Genomic DNA, 22,274 nt, shown 5'->3' with positions numbered 1-22,274 from the left:
TTAAATGGATAATAGTAGACATTAAGAAGTCCTCCCACACAGTTAAACACCTCAGTTCCATGAAAAAGATCCTAATGATCCAGAATTTTTTAATTTCTATCATAGATACAAAAAGATGTATAGGGAGGTGCTGATTGCTGCAAAAAAGTGATTTAATGACAAAATAATATATAATGCAGAGAATAAAAGCAAAGCAGTCTGGGATGTTATAAAAAAGGAAACAGGGAGAGGCCAACAAATGCAGAATTACATACTGCTAAGGGATGGGGATAAGGTAATAATTGATCCTCAACACTTAGCAAATTATGTAAATGAGCATTTTTCAAACATTGCAGAGAAGTTATAGAAAAAATTCCCAAAACAAGTACTCACCTGTAAATAATGTTGCACTAAATACAATGATGTTACTTCCAGCCACAGAGAACGAAGTCAATAAGACTGTTCAAAAACCAAAAAAATTGAAAGTCAGTAGGCTTAGATGAAGTACAAATGTGTGCACTGAAACAGTGCATAAAGATTATACAAGGTCCCTCAACAAATATAATAAATGAATCCTTCACATCAGGGACATTTCCAGAGTAGTTAAAACAGAAAAGAGTTATACCTTTACTTAGGAAAGGTAACGCAGAAGACATAGCAAATTACCAGCCCATTTCCCTGCTGTCACCCTTCTCCATGAACCATGGACCTTGCCGTTGGTGGGGAGGCTTGCGTGCCTCAGCAATACAGATAGCCGTACCGTAGGTGCAACCACACGGGGGGGTATCTGTTGAGAGGCCAGACAAACGTGTGGTTCCTGAAGAGGGGCAGCAGCCTTTTCAGTAGTTGCAGGGGCAACAGTCTGGATGATTGACTGACCTGGCCTTGCAACATTAACCAAAACGGCCTTGCTGAGCTGGTACTGCGAACGACTGAAAGCAAGGGGAAACTACGGCAATAATTTTTCCCGAGCACATACAGCTTTACTGTTTGGTTAAAAGATGATGGCGTCCTCTTGGGTAAAATATTCCGGAGGTAAAACAGTCCCCCGTTCGGATCTCCGGGCGGGGAATACTCAAGAGGACGTCGTTATAAGGAAAAAGAAAACTGGCGTTCTACGGATCAGAGCGTGGAATGTCAGATCCCTTAACCGGGCAGGCAGATTAGAAAATTTAAAAAGGGAAATGGATAGGTTAAAGTTAGATACAGTGGGAATTAGTGAAGTTCGGAGGCAGGAGGAACAAGAGTTCTGGTCAGCTGAATACAGGGTTATAAACACAAAATCAAATAGGGGTAATGCAGGAGTAGGTTTAATAATGACGAAAAAAATAGGAGTGCGGGTAAGCTACTACACACAGCATAGTGAACGCATTATTGTGGCCAAGATAGACACGAAGCCCATGCCTACTACAGTAGTACAAGTTTATATGCCAACTAGCTGTGCAGATGATGAAGAAATTGAAGAAATGTATGATGAGATAAAAGAAATTATTCAGGTAGTGAAGGGAGACGAAAATTTAATAGTCATGGGTGACTAGAATTCGAGAGTAGGAAAAAGGAGAGAAGGAAACATAGTAGGTGAATATGGATTGGAGCTAAGAAATGAAAGAGGAAGCCACCTGGTAGAGTTTTTCACAGAGCATAACTTAATCATATCTAACACTTGGTTCAAGAATCATGAAAGAAGGTTGTATACATGGAAGAATCCAGGAGATACTAGAAGGTATCACATAGACTATATAATGGGAAGACAGAGATTTAGAAACCAGGTTTTAAATTGTAGGACATTTCCAGGGGCAGATGTGGACTCTGACCACAATCTATTGGTTATGAACTGCAGATTAAAACTGAAGAAACTGCAAACAGGTGGGAATTTAAGGAGATGAGACCTGGATAAACCAGAGGTTGTACAGCGTTTCAGGGAGAGCATAAGGGAACAATTGACAGGAATGGGGGAAAGAAGTACAGTGGAAGAAGAATGGCTAGCTCTGAGGGATGAAGTAGTGAAGGCTGCAGAGGATCAAGTAGGTAAAAAGACTCCATGGGTAACAGAAGAAATATTGAACTTAATTGACGAAAGGAGAAAATATAAAAATGCAGTAAATGAAGCAGGCAAAAAGGAATACAAACGTCTCAAAAATGAGATCCACAGGAAGTGCAAAATGGCTAAGCAGGGATGGCTAGAGGACAAATGTAAGGATGTAGAGGCTTATCTCACTAGGGGTAAGACAGATACTGCCTACAGGAAAATTAAAGACACCTTTGGAGAAAAGAGAACCACTTGTATGAATATCATGAGCTCAAATGGAAACCCAGTTCTCAGTAAAGAAGGGAAAGCAGAAAGGTGGAAGCAGTATATAGATGGTCTATACAAGGTCGATGTAGTTGAGGACAGTGTTATGGAAATGGAAGAGGATGTAGATGAAGATGAAATGGGAGATACGATACTGCGTGAAGAGTTCGACAGAGCACTGAAAGACCTGAGTCGAAACAAGACCCCGGAAGTAGACAACATTCCATTAGAACTACTGATGGCCTTGGGAGAGCCAGTCCTGACAAAACTCTACCATCTGGTGACCAAGATGTATGAGACAGGCGGAATACGTTCAGACTTCAAGAAGAATACAATAATTCCAATCCCAAAGAAAGTAGGTGTTGACAGATTGAAAATTACCGAACTATCAGTTTAATAAGTCACAGCTGCAAAATATTAACGCGAATTCTTTACAGACGAATGGATAAACTAGTAGAAGCCGACCTCGGGGAAGATCAGTTTGGATTCCTTAGAAATATTGGAAGACATGAGGCAGTACTGACCTTACGACTTATCTTAGAAGAAAGAATAAGCAAAGGTAAACCTACGTTTCTAGCATTTGTAGACTTAGAGAAAGCTTTTGACAATGTTGACTGGAATACTCTCTTTCAAATTCTAAAGGTGGCAGGGGTAAAATACAGGAATCGAAAGGCTATTTACAATTTGTACAGAAGCCAGATGGCAGTTATAAGAGTCTTGGGGCATGAAAGGGAAGCACTAGTTGGGAAGGGAGGGAGACTAGGTCGTAGCCTATCCCTGATGTTATTCAATCTGTCTATTGAGCAAGCAGTAAAGGAAACAAAAGAAAAATTCGGGGTAGGTATTAAAATCTATGGAGAAGAAATAAAAACTTTGAGGTTCACCGATGACATTGTAATTCTGTCAGAGACAGCAAAGGACTTGGAAGAGCAGTTTAATGGAATGGATAGTGTCTTGAAAGGAGGATATAAGATGAACATCAACAAAAGCAAAACGAGGATAATGAAATGTAGTCGAATTAAGTCGGGTGATGCTGAGGGAATTAGGATAGGAAATGAGGCACTTAAAGTAGTAAAGGAGTTTTGCTATTTGTGGAGCAAAATAACGGATGATGGTCGAAGTAGAGAAGATATAAAAAGTAGACTAGCAATGGCAAGGAAAGCGTTTCTGAAGAAGAGAAATTTGTTAACATCGAGTATAGATTTAAGTGTCAGGAAGTCGTTTCTGAAAGTATTTGTATGGAGTGTAGCCATGTATGAAATTGAAACATTGACGATAATTAGTTTGGACAAGAAGATAATAGAATCTTTCGAAATGTGGTGCTACAGAAGAATGCTGAAGATTAGATGGGTAGACCACATAACTAATGATGAAGTATTGAATAGAATTGGGGAGAAGAGGAGTATGTGCCACAACTTGACAAAAGAAGGGACCGGTTAGTAGGACATGTTCTGAGGCATCAAGGGATCACAAATTTAGCATTGGAGGGCAGCGTGGAGGGTAAAAATCGTAGGGGGAGACCAAGAAATGAATACACTAAGCAGATTCAGAAGGATGTGGGTTGCAGTAAGTACTGGGAGATGAAGAAGCTTGCACAGAATCGGGTAGCATGGAGAGCTGCATCAAACCAGTCTCTGGACTGAAGACCACAACAACAACAACAACAACAACACTAGTCTCAAAAATAATAGAAGCAATTATGAAAGACAGATTAACGAATTACTTGAATAAATACAATCTTTTAAGCGAATCACAGTTTGGTTTCCTAACTGGCAAAAATACAGAGTCAGGTACAGTAGAATTCACAAAAGTTGTACTTGATGCTCTTTACAAAGATGAATGTGTCACAGGCATATTTTTGGATCTTCCTAAGGCCCTTGGTACAGTAGACCACAAGATTCTATTAAATAAATTAGAAGCATTAGTAATAAGATGGGTAGCCAATGGCCAGTTTCGGTTGTACCTAGCAGATAGGGTACAAAGAGTAGAGATAATACATACTTCAAATAGATCTATACATTTAGTAAAACAATTATCAGAACCAGAATACTACACTAATATAGGGGTTCCGCAAGGTAGCATATTAGAACCAATACTATTCCTGATATACATCAATGATTTTCCCACTAGTGTTACTCATGGCGAAAAAATTCTCTTCGCTGATGACAGCAATATTATACTCTCTGAGAAAACAAGGGAACTCCTTGCAGCGAAAGCAAATGACACTCTCAAGGAAGTTTACGATTGGTCAGTAAGGAATAAAAAATGAAATAATCGGATGGCACTGTTGGCCTGGAGGCCCCTTTTGAGGGAGTTCTGCCGCCGTATTGTAAGTCCTTTTTAGTTGTCGCAACTTCGAAGATTTGCGAGTCAATGATGATGAAATTGATGATGGACACACAACACCCAGTCCCCTGCCAGGAATCGAACCCAGGCCCCCTCGGTGGTAGGCAGTAGCGCTACCACTATGCTATGGAGGCAGACAGTGATATTGAACATAAAGGAAACTAATTCCATGAATTTCAGTTTGAAGAAGGAAAAAGACAATGTTAAATTAAATGTAGATGGCACGTCTACAGACTGTGTAACAAATGCAGAATTTCTAGGAATGAAAATTGATTCTCAGCTGAAGTGGTGTGAACACACAAAGGTAATTGCAAACAGAATGTCATCAGTATCTTATGCCCCTAGAATCCTATAATCAGTGCATAAAATGCAGTGTCTTTTAGTTATATACTATTTATATGTACAGTCAATTCTTAGCTATGGGATACTTTTTTGGGAACAAATGCACAAAATATGAACATAATTTTCAAACTCCAGAAAAGAGCTATAAGAATAATAACCAAAAATAGTAGTCAAGCTCATTGCAAAGATCTGTTCAAAGCGCTGGGGATTTTAACTGCTCCATGTGAATTCACTTGCTAGTCAGTTGTACACACCAAAAATAACATTGGTAATTACTGCATAAACAGCTCTGTCCATGACCACGGAACAAGAGCTAGACTCAACTTACATTTACCAAGAAAAAAATAAACATTAAACTCAAAACAGCATTTTCTACCAAGGAATAGATTACCAAAAGCGTTTAAAGAAATTGCAAAAATACACTTATTTAAAAAGGCAGCTAAAAATACCTGTTATGCAATACATTTTATACATTGAAGGATTGCTTAGAGAAAACAGAGTAGAGGTTTGGTAAAAAAATGTTATAGAAATAAATAGTAATAATGATTATAAAACATCCAACATTCCACATAACACATACATATGTTTCTTTCCTTTTTTTTCCATTTCTAGATAAACTTACCCCCAAGCTATGTATAGCACAACATTTACGCCTCTTCCTTTTTCTGTGCTCAACATCTCACTCATTATAAAGGGATTAATAAATTTCGGAATGTGCTCCCTTCATTGCGCGAAGGACATCCAGGTGATATTCCACTTCCACCCATGTGTTGGTCAACATTTCGTTAGGAACGGATGTTTTGACGTCATTAATTCTGCGCACTAATGGTGCGATGTCGTTCGCTGGTGTCTGGTAAGACTGGTCCTTGACGTAACCCGAAAAGAAGAAATCCAATAGCGTTATGTCCGGTCGCAGTGGCCACATCCGATCCGTCTTCCCGGAAATATTTAATCTGAATAGGCACAAACATCTAATCCCAATGAGGTGGCGCACCATCTTGTTGTAAAACTAAGTCTGGAATGTGTAAAATCTCCTTATGCGTGATTTCCGTTTACTGACGGCGATAGAAAAATTGTTGTTTGCTTAGTGTGACAAAAATAACTTAGTAATTTTGAAAATTGGAAGCGCTCGAACATTGAGGATGATTCTCGGTGCAATCGTTAGTCGCGGCACACAAACGGAATTTACATTAGCGAGAGAGGTGCTAATGTGTTACTTCCTATTGCTATTATATAAATAAATAATAATAATGATTATAAAACATCCAACATTCCACATAACACCTACACACTGTTTCTTTCCTACTTTTTTCCTTTTCTAGAAAAACTTACCCCCAAGCCATGCATAGCACAATATGATTATGGTTAGCTTTACGATCTAGAAGAAAACTTTCTGTCTCGCTTTAGATCGGTACGCAAGAGGCAGAGGGCTTCACTGATTAGCTGACCTGAAGAAATTATTTTTCCTTTTATGTTTCTACCGTGTAATTGGAAAGTTGAATACTGCAAGTTTTTGAAAGTGGTGAGAATTATACTCGCCTATTTTGTACTTTTCGCGCAGGCGGCCATTTTGACACAGTCCAGACCAGCCAGCAATTAATCCGTTTCCACTTACCTCGATTTAGAGCCTCGAAGAACAGCTGAACTCATTCGCTCTCTCTACAGCAAAAGGTGCCACAGGACAATAACAATCGTGTACCACCATTTCTTCGTTTGAATGGTTATTATTAATTGATGAATGGACTTACACCCATCCGCGCGAGATCTATTCAACGCTGAAAAAGTAAAGATCAACCTTAACATATCTATTGTTTTTCTACAGAGATCATAATATTCCATCTGGCAATGATATTATTTGTTGTAACTCTTCAGATGTCCTCATTTTGTGGCACAACAAATAACTGCAACTTACCAAGATAGGTATTGGCTTTGATTGTCGTTTTACTGAAGAAAAAATGCCCTGTGATTTTATTCTGCGTAAGAACACACCACATGTTTAGCTTAGTGCTGTCTCTGCTGGTTCCAAACACGGTGTGGGGATTCTCGGATCCGCAGATCCTAGCATTATATCGACTGACGACATCGTTCAAATGAAATGTAGCCTAATCTGACAAAAGCACATGTTTCAGATAGTCATCTTCCTCTGTCTCAACCAACATGGTAACAGTAAAGTCATAACAAGAACTATAATCCATTAGTTGGTGGGACTGCACGATCTGGTTTTTGTACACCCGGAAAATAAGTTGTTTATGTTAGACGCCGCTCTTCAAAATATGCATCTCACGTGAGGCTGTGCATTCCGCTTCTTGGAACTTCTCACGAAGGTGTTTCTCTAGGGAGATTATTGACGCTCGCTGTTTCCATAACACATTTTGATGCTTTTAACATCTGGTGGCTGTCCACAGTACGCAGTCTGGAATTTTCTTTGGCCCGTTTTTGGTGACCATTTCTCAATCACGAGATATCTAATATTAGTCAGAGGACACATTGGGATTTCTCTTGGTCTCAGTACATGTTGATTGCAAATTGATGTGTACAGACCATCTGGGTAGAACAGCTCACACACGTTGAAGTGTCGATACAACATGTAATTCCACCTTCTACGCAACGACACAAACTCAGCACAATAGGCTGTAGGGTGGTAGGACTGAATCAAAGTACACATCAGGCAATCACCATCGACAGTTGCACCAAACATTTTATTTGGTTCCTTTAAACAAGAGAACTTGACCAATAAAACCATCACATGTTTAAAACTACCGCACATATTTATAATTAGCATTCAGGTGAAAATAAATTACTTCAGTTTTAAACGTTCATAAAAACGAGGCACTTATGGCCTATTACACATTTACTGAAATGAGTTAAATTTTATATACTGTAAATTGTAATCAAGCTGAAGAACAATTTAATAAAATTGATCTAATGTACTCTTTCATTACGTCAGTGATTGTTATTACCAAAATAATTCAGAGTTCAGCTAGCAATCAGATACCATGGCACACAACAGTTTACTTAAATGGTAGGCACCAAATAATTTAGCATATAAAATATAACATTTCGTGTGAGTAAACAACCTCGTGAGATTCAACAACTACGCTCAGAAAACGGACGCCCGCCCGCTCAGCAATTTCCAATACAGGCTCGACAAGGACCCCCAGACGGGAGCAGCAACGGTCACGAATGGGCACGAGAAAATCCCAGAACTAGAGGGTATCTACAACTGACTGACATCTGCCTTAAATAACTAGAAACACAATACCTCAATACAACACATCAGTAAACTTAATTACAATATCGATCTGCTGTCATTGAAGGAATTCTAGTACCACCATCAAATTCTCAAGGAAATAGAAAATTTCATAAAACCATAATAGATAATACATGCATGCAAGAAAAGGGATTGTTACGTTCTTTCCACTGATCCTGTGTGGAATGACCCTCATATATGTGGAATAACTCAAAAAATCCGAAATGCATTTTCATTTAAGAGATAATAAAAAACTTGTAGAAAAGATGCAAATGTTTTATACATTTAAGTATATGTGATAAATCTTAGGGTATTCTAGGCACCCATCATCAATGAGAAAATCCGGTTATAACACTTATTCACACCATCACTTTAATGAAGGTGCGTAGCAGTCAAATTTGAGCAGTTCTGTGGTATCCTCCTCCCAACTGAATTTACTATGAAGCGGTAACTCCAATAATTTGAGACAGTCAACCTTTTGTATCTGCTTGCCGTCATATTTTACGATTATATTGCGGAGAATTGAAGATTGTGGTTTAAGGTCCCGTCGACAACTAGGTCATTAGAGACTGAAAACAAGCTCCAACTAGGGAAGCAGATTTGCCGTGTCCTTTTGACAGGAACCATCCAGACATTTGCGTTAAGCGATTTAGAGGAACAATGGGGATCTGAACCACCGAGCTTCGTACGCCAGTCCAGTGTCACAATGTTGCTCGGTGAGCAGCTAATACTTAACATAAACTCTGCTGAGCCTGTTACAGTTACGTGACGTTTGCTTTAAGCCGCGCAGGATTAGCCGAGCGGTCTAGGCGCTGCAGTCATAGACTGTGTGGCTGGTCCCGGCGGAGGTTCGAGTCCTCCCTCGGGCATGGGTGTGTGTGTTTGTCCTTAGGATAATTTAGGTTAAGTAGTGTGTAACTTAGGGACTGATGACCTTAGCAGTTAAGTCTCACAAGATTCCACACACATTGCATTGCTTGCTTTAAGTTTGTGTTTGCCTGTTGAGAAATGTTCGCTCCAGTCACATATTTGGATACATACTCCACAGAAAATTAGTGTGATGGGTCCTAGATAAACTGAAATAACTCTGAGTTGTTGAGAGTTTCAAGGAACCTTTAGGCAAAGATTGGCGGAAACATGGGTAAGGAACACCACAGATGACGAATAGGTAGCCTCGTGAGACGAAATAGTGAAGGCACAAGAGGATCAAACAGTTAAAAAGACAAATCCCAGTAGACTTTCTCTGACAACGCACGAGATATTGACTAAATCTGTAAATATAAAAGTGGAGCAGATGAAGCAGGTGGAAGGGAAGACAGACGTATAAAAAATGAGAATGACAGAAAGTGCAAATCGCTAAGCAGGAACAGCTACACTGAAGCGGCAAAGAAACTGGTATAGGCATGCGCACTCAAATACAGAGATACGGCGCTGCGGTCGGCAACGTTTATACGAAAAGTTGTTAGATCGGTTACTGCTCCTACAATGGCAGGTTATCAAGGTTTAAGTGAGTTTGAACGTGGTGTTATAGTCAGTGCACGAGCGACGGGACACAGCATCTCCGAGGTAGCGATGAAGTGGGGATTTTCCGTATACCATTTCAGGACTGTTCCATGAACATCAGAAATACGGTAAAACATGAAATCTCCAATATCGCTGCTGCCGCTACAACATCCTGCAAGAACGGGACCGAGGACTGAAGAGAATCGTTCAACATAACAGAAGTGCAACCCTTCCGCAAACTGCTGCAGATTTCAATGCTGGGCCATCAAAAAATGTTGGCGGGCGAACCATTAAACCAAACATCATCGATATGGGCTTTCGGAGCCGAAGGACCATTCGTGTGCCCTTGATGACTGCACAACACAAAGCTGTACGCCTCACCTGGGCCCCTCAACACCGAAATTGAACTGTTGATGACTGGAAACATGTTGCCTGGTCGGACGAGTTTCGTTCCAAATTGTATCGAGAAGAAACTGGTATAGCCATTCATATTCAAATACAGAGGCATATAAACAGGCAGAATACGGCACTGATGTCGGCAATGCCTATACAGGGTGTTACAAAAAGGTACGGCCAAACTTTCAGGAAACATTCCTCACACACAAAGAAAGAAAATATGTTATATGGACATGTGTACGGAAACGCTTACTTTCCATGTTAGAGCTCGTTTTATTACTTCTCTTCAAATCACATTAATCATGGAATGGAAACACACAGCAACAGAACGTACCAGCGTGACTTCAAACACTTTGTTACAGGAAATGTTCAAAATGTCCTCCGTTAGCGAGGATACATGCATCCACCCTCCGTCGCATGGAATCCCTGATGCGCTGATGCAGCCCTGGAGAATGGCGTATTGTATCACAGCCGTCCACAATACGAGCAACAAGAGTCTCTACATTTGGTACCGGGGTTGCGTAGGCAAGAGCTTTCAAATGTCCCCATAAATGAAAGTCAAGAAGGTTGAGGTCAGGAGAGCGTGGAGGTCATGGAATTGGTCCGCCTCTACCAATCAATCGCTCACCGAATCTGTTGTTGAGAAGCGTACGAACACTTCGACTGAAATGTGCAGGAGCTCCATCGTGCATGAACCACATGTTGTGTCGTACTTGTAAAGGCACATGTTCTAGCGGCACAGGAAGAGTATCCCGTATGAAATCATGATAACGTGCTCCATTGAGCGTAGGTGGAAGAACATGGGGCCCAATCAAGACATCACCAACAATACCTGCTCAAACGTTCACAGAAAATCTGTGTTGATGACGTGATTGCACAATTGCGTGCGGATTCTCGTCAGCCCACACATGCTGATTGTGAAAATTTACAATTTGATCACGTTGGAATGAAGCCTCATCCGTAAAGAGAACATTTGCACTGAAATGAGGATTGACACCATTCGCAGAAGTGTACCCGTGGAGGGCAATCAGCTGCTGATAGTGCCTTCACACGCTGTACATGGTACGGAAACAACTGGTTCTCCCGTAGCACTCTCCATTCAGTGACGTGGTCAACGTTACCTTGTACAGCAGCACCTTCTCTGACGCTGACATTAGGGTTATCGTCAACTGCACGAAGAATTGCCTCGTCCATTGCAGGTCTTCCCCAGTCGCGAGTCATAGGCTGCAATGTTCCGTGCTCCCTAAGACGCCGATCAATTGCTTCGAACGTCTTCCTGTCGGGACACCTTCGTTCTGAAAATCTGTCTCGATACAAACGTACCGCGCCACGGCTATTGCCCCGTGCTAATCCATACATCAAATGGGCATCTGCCAACTCCGCATTTGTAAACATTGCACTGACTGCAAAACCACGTTCGTGATGAACACTAACCTGTTGATACTACGTTCAAATGGTTCAAATGGCTGTGAGCACTATGCGACTTAACTGCTGAGGTCATCAGTCGCCTAGAACTTAGAACTAATTAAACCTAACTAACCTAAGGACATCACACTCATCCATGTCCGAGGCATGATTCGAACCTGCGACCGTAGCGGTAGCTCGGTTCCAGACTGTAGCACCTAGAACCGCACGGCCACTCCGGCCGGCTGATGCTACGTACTGATGCGCTTGATGCTAGTACTGTAGAGCAATGAGTCGCATGTCAACACAAGCACCGAAGTCAACATTACCTTCCTTCAATTGGGCCAACTGTAGGTGAATCGAGGAAGTACAGTACATACTGACGAAACTAAAATGAGTTCTAACATGGAAATTGAGCGTTTCCGGACACATGTCCACATAACATATTTTCTTTATTTGTGTGTGAGGAATGTTTCCTGAAAGTTTGGCAGTACCTTTTTGTAACACCCTGTATAAGACGACAAGTGTCTGGCGCAGTTGTTAGATTGGTTATCAAGATTTAAGTGTGTTTGAACATGGTGTTACAGTCAGTGCATGAGCGATGAGACACAGCATCTCTGAAGTAGTGTTCCGTGAATATCAGGAATCCGGTAAAACGTCAAATCTCCGACATCGCTGCAGCCAGAAAAAGATCCTGCAAGAATGGGAGCAACGATGACGAAGAGAATCTTTCAGTGTGACAGTAGTGCAACCCTTCCCCACATTGCTGCGGATTTCAGTGTTGGGCCATCAACAAGTGTCAGCGTGCAAACCTTTAAATGAAACATCATTGATATGGGCTTTTGGAGCCGAAGTTCCTCTCATGTACCCTTGATAACTGCACAATACAAAGCATTATGCCTCACATGGGCCGTCAACACTGACATTGGAGTGTTGATGACTGGAAACATGTTGCCTGGTCGGACGAGTCTCGTTTCAAATTTTACTGAGCCGATTGACGTCTACGGGTATGGAGACAACTCAAAGAAACCATGGACTCTGCATGTCAGCAGGGGACTGTTCAAGCTGGTGGTGGCTGTGTAATGGTGTGGAGCGTGTGCAGTTGGAGTGATATGGGACCCTGACACGTCTAGATAATACACTAACAGCTGACACATACGTAGGAATCCTGTCTGATCACCTCCATCCATTCATGTCCATTGTGCATTTCGACGTACTTGGATTAATTCCAGCAGCACAATGCGACACCCTACACGTTCGTATTGGTTACAGAGTGGCTCCAGGAACACTCTTCTGAATTTAAACACTTTCGCTGACCGCCAGACACCCCAGACACGAACATTATTGAGAATATCGTGGATGCCTTGCAACGTTCTGTTCAGAAGAGATCTCCACCCCCTCGTACTCTTACGGGATTATGTACACCCCTGCATGATTCTTGGTGCTAATTTCCTCCAGTAATATTTCAGACATTAGTCGAGTCCATGCCACGTCGTGTTGCGGCGTTTCTGCGTGCTCGCGGGGGCCCTACACGATATTAGGTAATTGTACCAGTTTCTTTGGCTCTTCAGTGTAGATGGCAAATGCAAGGCTGAAGGAGCATGCACAAGTAGGGGAAAGATAAACACCGCGTGCAGGAAAATTAATGAGACCTTTGAACAAAAGAGAAGCACTTCTTTGAATACTAAGCACTCTGAGTATTAGGTACTGTGTGAATACTAAGCAAAGAAGAGAAAACTGAAAGATGTAAGGAACTTCTAGAAGGGTTCAACAAGGAAAATGAATCTGAAGACAGTATTATAGAAAAGGAAGACGAAGTAGATAAATATGAGACGCAAGATATTATACTATGAGGAGAATTTGACAGATCACTGAAAGATCTAAGTCGAAAGAAGGCCCCTGATGTAAACGACATTCCTCCAAAATAGTGTGGTCATTGGTCGAGTCAGCCATGACGAAACTATTCTATCTGGTGTGTAAGATATGTGAGACATATGAGATGCCCTCAGACTTTACAATAAGTGTAATGATTCCAGTGCCAACAAAAGGCAGCTGCTGATTTGCATGAATGTTACCCAACTGTTAGCTGGCCCTACAGTAAGTCATACTTGCAAAATATTGAAACAAAAGGGAAAAGCTAGAAGAAGCAGACCTCGGGGTAGATAAGTTTTGGTTACGGAGAAGCGCAGGAATATGGAAGGCAGTACTCACCCTACAACTTATCCTGACGAAAACTGAGTCTAATCTAATCTCTCGAAAATAGACTGAAGAAAGGCGAACGTATATTTATAGTATTTGTGGATGTAAACTTCTGTAAACGTTGATTGGAAGACACACTTTGAAATGATGGCGGTAGCAGCGATAAAATACAGGGGACGAAAAGTTATTTACAACCTGTACAGAAACCACACTGCACCTGTAAGAATCGAACGGCATGAAAGGGAATCAGTGGGTGAGCACGGAGTGAGATATGGTTGTAGCCTGTCCCACTCCCTACACTGAGCAAACAGTAAAGGAAACGAAGAAGAAATTTGGAGAGAGAATTACATTTCTGGGAGAAAAAGAAAAAAAGGTTGAGGTTTGCTGGTGACATTGCAACTTGAAGAACAGATGAATAGAATGGATAGTCTCTTGAAACGAGGTCATAAGATGAACGTCAACGAAAGTAAAGCAAGAGTAAAGGAATGTATTAGGTTGGTATCTAAGATCGTAGCGTTTTTGTTTTTCATGTTGGTATTTCGGTTGCTTCGGGTTTATTTATCGATTGTCATTTTTTATTTCTAGTTCACTGTTGCTTTTTAAGTCTACATGATGTCATTTTCTCATTTGGAGATAGTGATTGGAGCTGTGGACGCTAGAAAATGGAGCGTCAAGCGGAGAATTGGGAACATTTTCGACGTGTTTTTCTGTCTGAGTTCAGTACAGGGGTGACAGCAGAGAGACAGCCAGAAACATTTGCGCAGTGTTTGGGAATAATGTCATTGGACAGAGCACGGAAAGAAAATGGTTTTTTCGTTTTAAGGATCATCATTTTGACATTATTGAATCTCCACGTTCAGGAAGTGCAAATGTTCAGATGTGTGTGAAATCTTACGGGACTTAACTGCTAAGGTCATCAGTCCCGAAACTTACACACTACCTAACCTAAATTATCCTAAGGACAAACACACACACCCATGCCAGAGGGAGGACTCGAACCTCCGCCAGGACCAGCCGCACAGTCCATGACTGCAGCGCCATAGACCGCTCGGCTAATCCCACGCAGCGTTCAGGAAGTCCTTCAGGACTTGATGAAGATCGTTTAAACGCATTAATCCGCAATGATCTGCGTCGGTGTACTCAAGAAACGGCAAATGTGTTGAACTGTTATCATTCGACCATCGTGCGACTTTTGCATGCAATGAGGAAGGTTCAAAAATCGGGGTGCCGCAAGCTCTAAGCCAAAATCCAAAAATCAGCGGATTGTGCATCTCTGCTTGCTCGTTATCAATTGGCTTGTGAAAACACCGACCATTCCTATCCTGTATCGTTACTAATGACGAGAAATGATGTCTTTATGTTACCAAAAGGAAAAGAAAGGAAAAGTTGACGCCAAATAGAGAAGCAACTTCCCATTCAAAGACCTGCGCGCACCCACAAAAGCTAATGTTATGCTTCTAATGGAACAGCGACGACGTGGCGTTCTGCCAATTGCATTCCCGAGGTGTAAACGTCACTACTGACGTTTATTGTCAACAACTGAGACGTCTTGCAGACGCAGTTCAAGAACGACGACCAGGAAAACTGCGTGAAGTGGTGCTACTCCACGATAGCGACTCTGCTAGACTGACAAAAAACGCTGTACCGGAGTTTGGTTGGGAAGTCATTTCGCACCCATCTTACTCACCTGATCTTGACCCTCAGATTTTCAGCTTTTTAGCTATCTATCGAACAACTATCAAGGAACTTTCTTTCCGGATGAAAATGCGCTCCGAAAGTGGCTGGATGAGTTCCTCGCCTAAAAACCACGTGACTTCTACAGATGTTGTTGTTGTTGTTGTTGTGGTCTTCAGTCCTGAGACTGGTTTGATGCAGCTCTCCATGCTACTCTAGCCTGTGCAAGCTTCTTCATCTCCCAGTACCTACTGCAGCCTACATCTTTCTGAATCTGCTTAGTGTATTCATCTCTTGGTCTCCCTCTACGATTTTTACCCTCCACGCTGCCCTCCAATGCTAAATTTGTGATCCCTTGATGCCTCAGAACATGTCCTACCAACCGATCCCTTCTTCTGATCAAGTTGTGCCACAAACTTCTCTTCTCCCCAACCCTATTCAATACTTCCTCATTAGTTATGTGATCTACCCATCTAATCTTCAGCATTCTTCTGTAGCACCACATTTCGAAAGCTTCTATTCTCTTCTTGTCCAAACTATTTATCGTCCATGTTTCACTTCCATACATGGCTACACTCCATACAAATACTTTCAGAAACGACTTCCTGACACTTAAATCTATACTCGATGTTAACAAATTTCTCTTCTTCAGAAACGCTTTCCTTGCCATTGCCAGTCTACATTTTATATCCTCTCTACTTCGACCATCATCAGTTATTTTGCTCCCCAAATAGCAAAACTCCTTTACTACTTTAAGTGTCTCATTTCCTAATCTAATTCGCTCAGCATCACCCGACTTAATTAGACTACATTCCATTATCCTTGTTTTCTTTTGTTGATGTTCATCTTATATCCTCCTTTCAAGACACTGTCCATTCCGTTCAGCTGCTCTTCCAAGTCCTTTGCTGTCTCTGACAGAATTACAATGTCATCGGTGAACCTCAAACTTTTTATTTCTTCTCTATGAATTTTAATACCTACTCCGAATTTTTCTTTTGTTTCCTTTACTGCTTGCTCAATATACAGATTGATCAACATCGGGGAGAGGCTACAACCCTGTCTTACTCCCTTCCCAACCACTGCTTCCCTTTCATGTCCCTCGACTCTTATAACTGCCATCTGGTTTCTGTACAAATTGTAAATAGCCTTTCGCTCCCTGTATTTTACCCCTGCCACCTTTAGAATTTGAAAGAGAGTATTCCAGTCAACATTGTCAAAAGCTTTCTCTAAGTCTACAAATGCTAGAAACGTAGGTTTGCCTTTCCTTAATCTTTCTTCTAAGATAAGTCGTAAGGTCATTTGTTGTTGTTGTGGTCTTCAGTCCTGAGACTGGTTTGATGCAGCTCTCCATGCTACTCTATCCTGTGCAAGCTTTTTCATCTCCCAGTACCTACTGCAACCTACATCCTTCTGAATCTGCTTAGTGTATTCATCTCTTGGTCTCCCTCTACCATTTTTACCCTCCACGCTGCCCTCCAATACTAAATTGGTGATCCCTTGGTGCCTCAGAACATGTCCTACCAACCGATCCCTTCTTCTGGTCAAGTTGTGCCACAAACTTCTCTTCTCCCCAATCCTATTCAATACTTCCTCATTAGTTATGTGATCTACCCATCTAATCTTCAGCATTCTTCTGTAGCACCACATTTCGAAAGCTTCTATTCTCTTCTTGTCCAAACTATTTATCGTCCATGTTTCACTTCCATACATGGCTACACTCCATACGAATACTTTCAGAAATGACTTCCTGACACTTAAATCAATACTGGATGTTAGCAAATTTCTCTTATTCAGAAACGCTTTCCTTGCCATTGCCAGTCTACATTTTATATCCTCTCTACTTCGACCATCATCAGTTATTTTGCTCCCCAAATAGCAAAACTCCTTTACTACTTTAAGTGCCTCATTTCCTAATCTAATTCCTTCAGCATCACCTGACTTAATTAGACTACATTCCATTATCCTTGTTTTGCTTTTGTTGATGTTCATCTTATATCCTCCTTTCAAGACACTGTCCATTCCATTCAACTGCTCTTCCAAGTCCTTTGCTGTCTCTGACAGAATTACAATGTCATCGGCGAACCTCAAAGTTTTTATTTCTTCTCCATGAATTTTAATACCTACTCCGAATTTTTTTTTTTTGTTTCCTTTACTGCTTGCTCAATATACAGATTGAACAACATCGGGGACAGGCTACAACCCTGTCTTACTCCCTTCCCAACCACTGCTTCCCTTTCATGTCCCTCGACTCTTATAACTGCCATCTGGTTTCTGTACAAATTGTAAATAGCCTTTCGCTCCCTGTATTTTACCCCTGCCACCTTTAGAATTTGAAAGAGAGTATTCCAGTCAACATTGTCAAAAGCTTTCTCTAAGTCTACAAATGCTAGAAACGTAGGTTTGCCTTTCCTTAATCTTTCTTCTAAGATAAGTCGTAAGGTCAGTATTGCCTCACGTGTTCCAGTGTTTCTACGGAATCCAAACTGATCTTCCCCGAGGTTGGCTTCTACTAGTTTTTCCATTCGTCTGTAAAGAATTCGTGTTAGTATTTTGCAGCTATGACTTATTAAGCTGATAGTTCGGTAATTTTCACATCTGTCAACACCTGCTTTCTTTGGGATTGGAATTATTATATTCTTCTTGAAGTCTGAGGGTATTTCGCCTGTTTCATACATCTTGCTCACCAGATGGTAGAGTTTTGTCAGGACTGGCTCTCCCACGGCCGTCAGTAGTTCCAATGGAATATTGTCTACTCCGGGGGCCTTGTTTCGACTCAGGTCTTTCAGTGCTCTGTCAAACTCTTCACGCAGTATCGTATCTCCCATTTCATCTTCATCTACATCCTTTTCCATTTCCATAATATTGTCCTCAAGTACATCGCCCTTGTATAGACCCTCTATATACTCCTTCCACCTTTCTGCTTTCCCTTCTTTGCTTAGAACTGGGTTTCCGTCTGAGCTCTTGATATTCATACAAGTCGTTCTCTTATCTCCAAAGGTCTCTTTAATTTTCCTGTAGGCAGTATCTATCTTACCCCTAGTGAGATAGGCCTCTACATCCTTACATTTGTCCTCTAGCCATCCCTGCTTAGCCATTTTGCACTTCCTGTCGATCTCATTTTTGAGACGTTTGTATTCCTTTTTGCCTGTTTCACTTACTGCATTTTTATATTTTCTCCTTTCATCAATTAAATTCAATATTTCTTCTGTTACCCAAGGATTTCTACTAGCCCTCGTCTTTTTACCTACTTGATCCTCTGCTGCCTTCACTACTTCATCCCTCAAAGCTACCCATTCTTCTTCAACTGTATTTATTTCCCCCATTCCTGTCAATTGCTCCCTTATGCTCTCCCTGAATCTCTGTACAACCTCTGGTTCTTTTAGTTTATCCAGGTCCCATCTCCTTAAATTCCCACCTTTTTGCAGTTTCTTCAGTTTTAATCTACAGGTCATAACCAATAGATTGTGGTCAGAGTCCACATCTGCCCCTGGAAATGTCTTACAATTTAAAACCTGGTTCCTAAATCTCTGTCTTACCATTATATAATCTATATGATACCTTTTAGTATCTCCAGGGTTCTTCCATGTATACAACCTTCTTTCATGATTCTTAAACCAAGTGTTAGTTATGATTATGTTGTGCTCTGTGCAAAATTCTACCAGGCGGCTTCCTCTTTCATTTCTGACCCCCAATCCATATTCACCTACTATGTTTCCTTCTCTCCCTTTTCCTACACTCGAATTCCAGTCACCCATGACTATTAAATTTTCGTCTCCCTTCACAATCTGAATAATTTCCTTTATTTCATCATACATTTCTTCAATTTCTTCGTCATCTGCAGAGCTAGTTGGCATATAAACTTGTACTACTGTAGTAGGTGTGGGCTTCGTATCTATCTTGGCCACAATAATGCGTTCACTATGCTGTTTGTAGTAGCTTACCCGCATTCCTATTTTCCTATTCATTATTAAACCTACTCCTGCATTACCCCTATTTGATTTTGTGTTTATAACCCTGTAGTCACCTGACCAGAAGTCTTGTTCCTCCTGCCACCGAACTTCACTAATTCCCACTATATCTAACTTCAACCTATCCATTTCCCTTTTTAAATTTTCTAACCTATTTGCCCGATTAAGGGATCTGACATTCCACGCTCCGATCCGTAGAATGCCAGTTTTCTTTCTCCTGATAACGACATCCTCTTGAGTAGTCCCCGCCCGGAGATCCGAATGGGGGACTATTTTACCTCCGGAATATTTTACCCAAGAGGACGCCATCATCATGTAATCATACAGTAAAGCTGCATGCCCTCGGGAAAAATTACGGCTGTAGTTTCCCCTTGCTTTCAGCCGTTCGCAGTACCAGCACAGCAAGGCCGTTTTGGTTATTGTTACAAGGCCAGATCAGTCAATCATCCAGACTGTTGCCCTTGCAACTACTGAAAAGGCTGCTGCCTCTCTTCAGGAACCACACGTTTGTCTGGCCTCTCAACAGATACCCCTCCGTTGTGGTTGCACCTATGGTACGGCTATCTGTATCGCTGAGGCACGCAAGCCTCCCCACCAACGGCAAGGTCCATGGTTCATGGGGGGGAAGGTCATTTATAAATTTATAAGGTCATTTATAAATTTAAATTTTTGGGGAGTCCTCTCCTAAGATAATTGTTTGGAATGTAGCCTTGTAGGGATATGAAACGTGGACGGTAAGCATATGATACAGGAAAAGGGCACAGCTTATAAAATATGGTGCTACAGAAGAATGCAGAAGATTACATGGGTAGATGGAATAATTAATGAGGAGATACTAAACAGAATTGGGGGAAAAAGAAATTAATGACACAATTTGACTAAAAGAAGTCATCAGTTGACAGGACACATCCTGAGACTTGAAGCAGTAGTCAATTTGGTAATGAGGGGGGGAGAGTTTTGGGGGGAGCTGGGGAGGATCGGTTAATAACTGTAGAGTAAGAGCAAGAGATGAATACAGTAAGCTGGTTCAAATGAATGTAGGTTGTAGTAGTTATCCAGAGATAAAGAGGCTTGCACAGGATTGAGTAGCTTGAAGAGCTGCATTAAACAGTCTTAGGACTGAAGACCGCAACAACAATAGCAACAACAACCCACATACATGATTCGTTGCAAGTAGACGTCGCTTCGGTATTCAATTAAATGCTTTTCAAATTCGAAGAATTGCTAGTGGTTAAGTAACAGATTGCTTATTGTGAAAATGCGGTTTCAAATCCTCTCTTGATGATCTGATTAAGATTTTTCAGATGAAGTTTTCACTTTGCGGCGGTGTGTGCGCTGATATGAAACTTGCTGGCTAACTAAATCTGTGTGCCAGATCGAGTCCCGGCCTCGGGACCTTTGCCTTCCGCCGGCAAGTGCTCTCGCAATGAGATACTCTCCTCACATCCGTCATTATCTCATCTCCTACCTTCCAAACTTCACAGAAGTTTTCCTGCGAAACTAATCTGACAGGAAGTTTCATATCAGTCCTCACTCCGCTACAGAGTGAAAATTTCGTTTCGGGAATATCCCCAGCCTGTGGCTAAGCTATATCTTTGCAATGTCCTTTCTTTCAGAAGTGTTAGTCCCACAAGTTTTGCAGGGGAACTTCTATGAATTGTGAAGGCAGGAGATGAGATACTGTCGGAAGTACAGTTGGCGTGTTCGTGCTTGGGTAGCCCCGCTGCGAGAGCATTTGCCCACGAAAGCCAAAAGTCCTGAGTTCGAATCCCCATCCAGCACAGAGTTTTAATCTGCCAGGAAGTTTCAAGATTTTACATGTTTCCTCCGTACTATATCATGCAACGATTATTTCCAGTCTCCTTCCCCGTTCATCACGAATGACTCCACTATAATCATCGAGAACCCGTTGTAGACTATTTATTAGAGTATGGTACTACGTAGATGCCATGATTTTTCCAAAGATTTCCAAACACCGATTAAATAATTTTCATATGTTTCTTCCAGCAATAAACAGAGAACCCTCCTGAAACAGAATGCACACGTATTTCGCCGACAAATACAAACATCGCTGAACAGAGTAATGTCCGAGTGATATCTCTGGTTATCACAGCCGCAGACAAAATGTTCAGCAAAATCCAGCAGTCAAAAGTGTGGTAGTGTACACAGATCACAGTTAAAATGCAGATCTTCAGTAAAATTGAGGGTATACTCTGTGCAATTGGGAAAGAAAGCTTTGAATTATGTAAGGATGTCACGAAATATGATGCAATTTCTCAAAGTGTTAGCAAAATTGGAAATGACGGACAAGAAATTTGCAAGAGCATCATGTGTAAAATTAAGAACGATACATTAAATCCAAGACGCCGGGCGTTGGCGAAAACATGGTAAGTTTTGGCATCGATACTTAAGGGCCTGTTTATGCATCGTAGACAGCAACACGTAGATCATCTTGGTGCAATTTAAATTTTGAACAGCTCCGATACGCTACAGCCGGCCGGAGTGGCCGAGCGGTTCTAGGCGCTACATTCTGGAACCGCGAGACCGTTACGGTCGTACGTTCGAATCCTGCCTCGGGCATGGGTGTGTGTGATGTCCTTAGGTTAGTTAGGTTTAAGTAGTTCTAAGTTCTAGGGGACTAATTACCTCAGAAGTTAAGTCCCATAGTGCTCAGAGCCATTTGAACCATTTGACACGCTACACATCATGAGAAATGATGCAGTGTGCAGATACTGTATCGACTACTCGTACGTAAAATAAATGGAACTCAGCTTCATTATCCTCATTACTACTACACTTACCACCATCACTTATTATGGAGGCATGCACCTGTTGCGGTTAGCGTCGTTTCCACGATCAGCTCAAAATTCTCCCTCCTCTTGCATTACTGCTTTTAACCGGTAATGTTGTCATTCCAGTG

The sequence above is a fragment of the Schistocerca serialis genome, chromosome 6 (assembly GCF_023864345.2).
Source record: "Schistocerca serialis cubense isolate TAMUIC-IGC-003099 chromosome 6, iqSchSeri2.2, whole genome shotgun sequence".
NCBI lineage: Eukaryota > Metazoa > Arthropoda > Insecta > Orthoptera > Acrididae > Schistocerca > Schistocerca serialis.
This window is presented reverse-complemented; position numbering follows the sequence as displayed.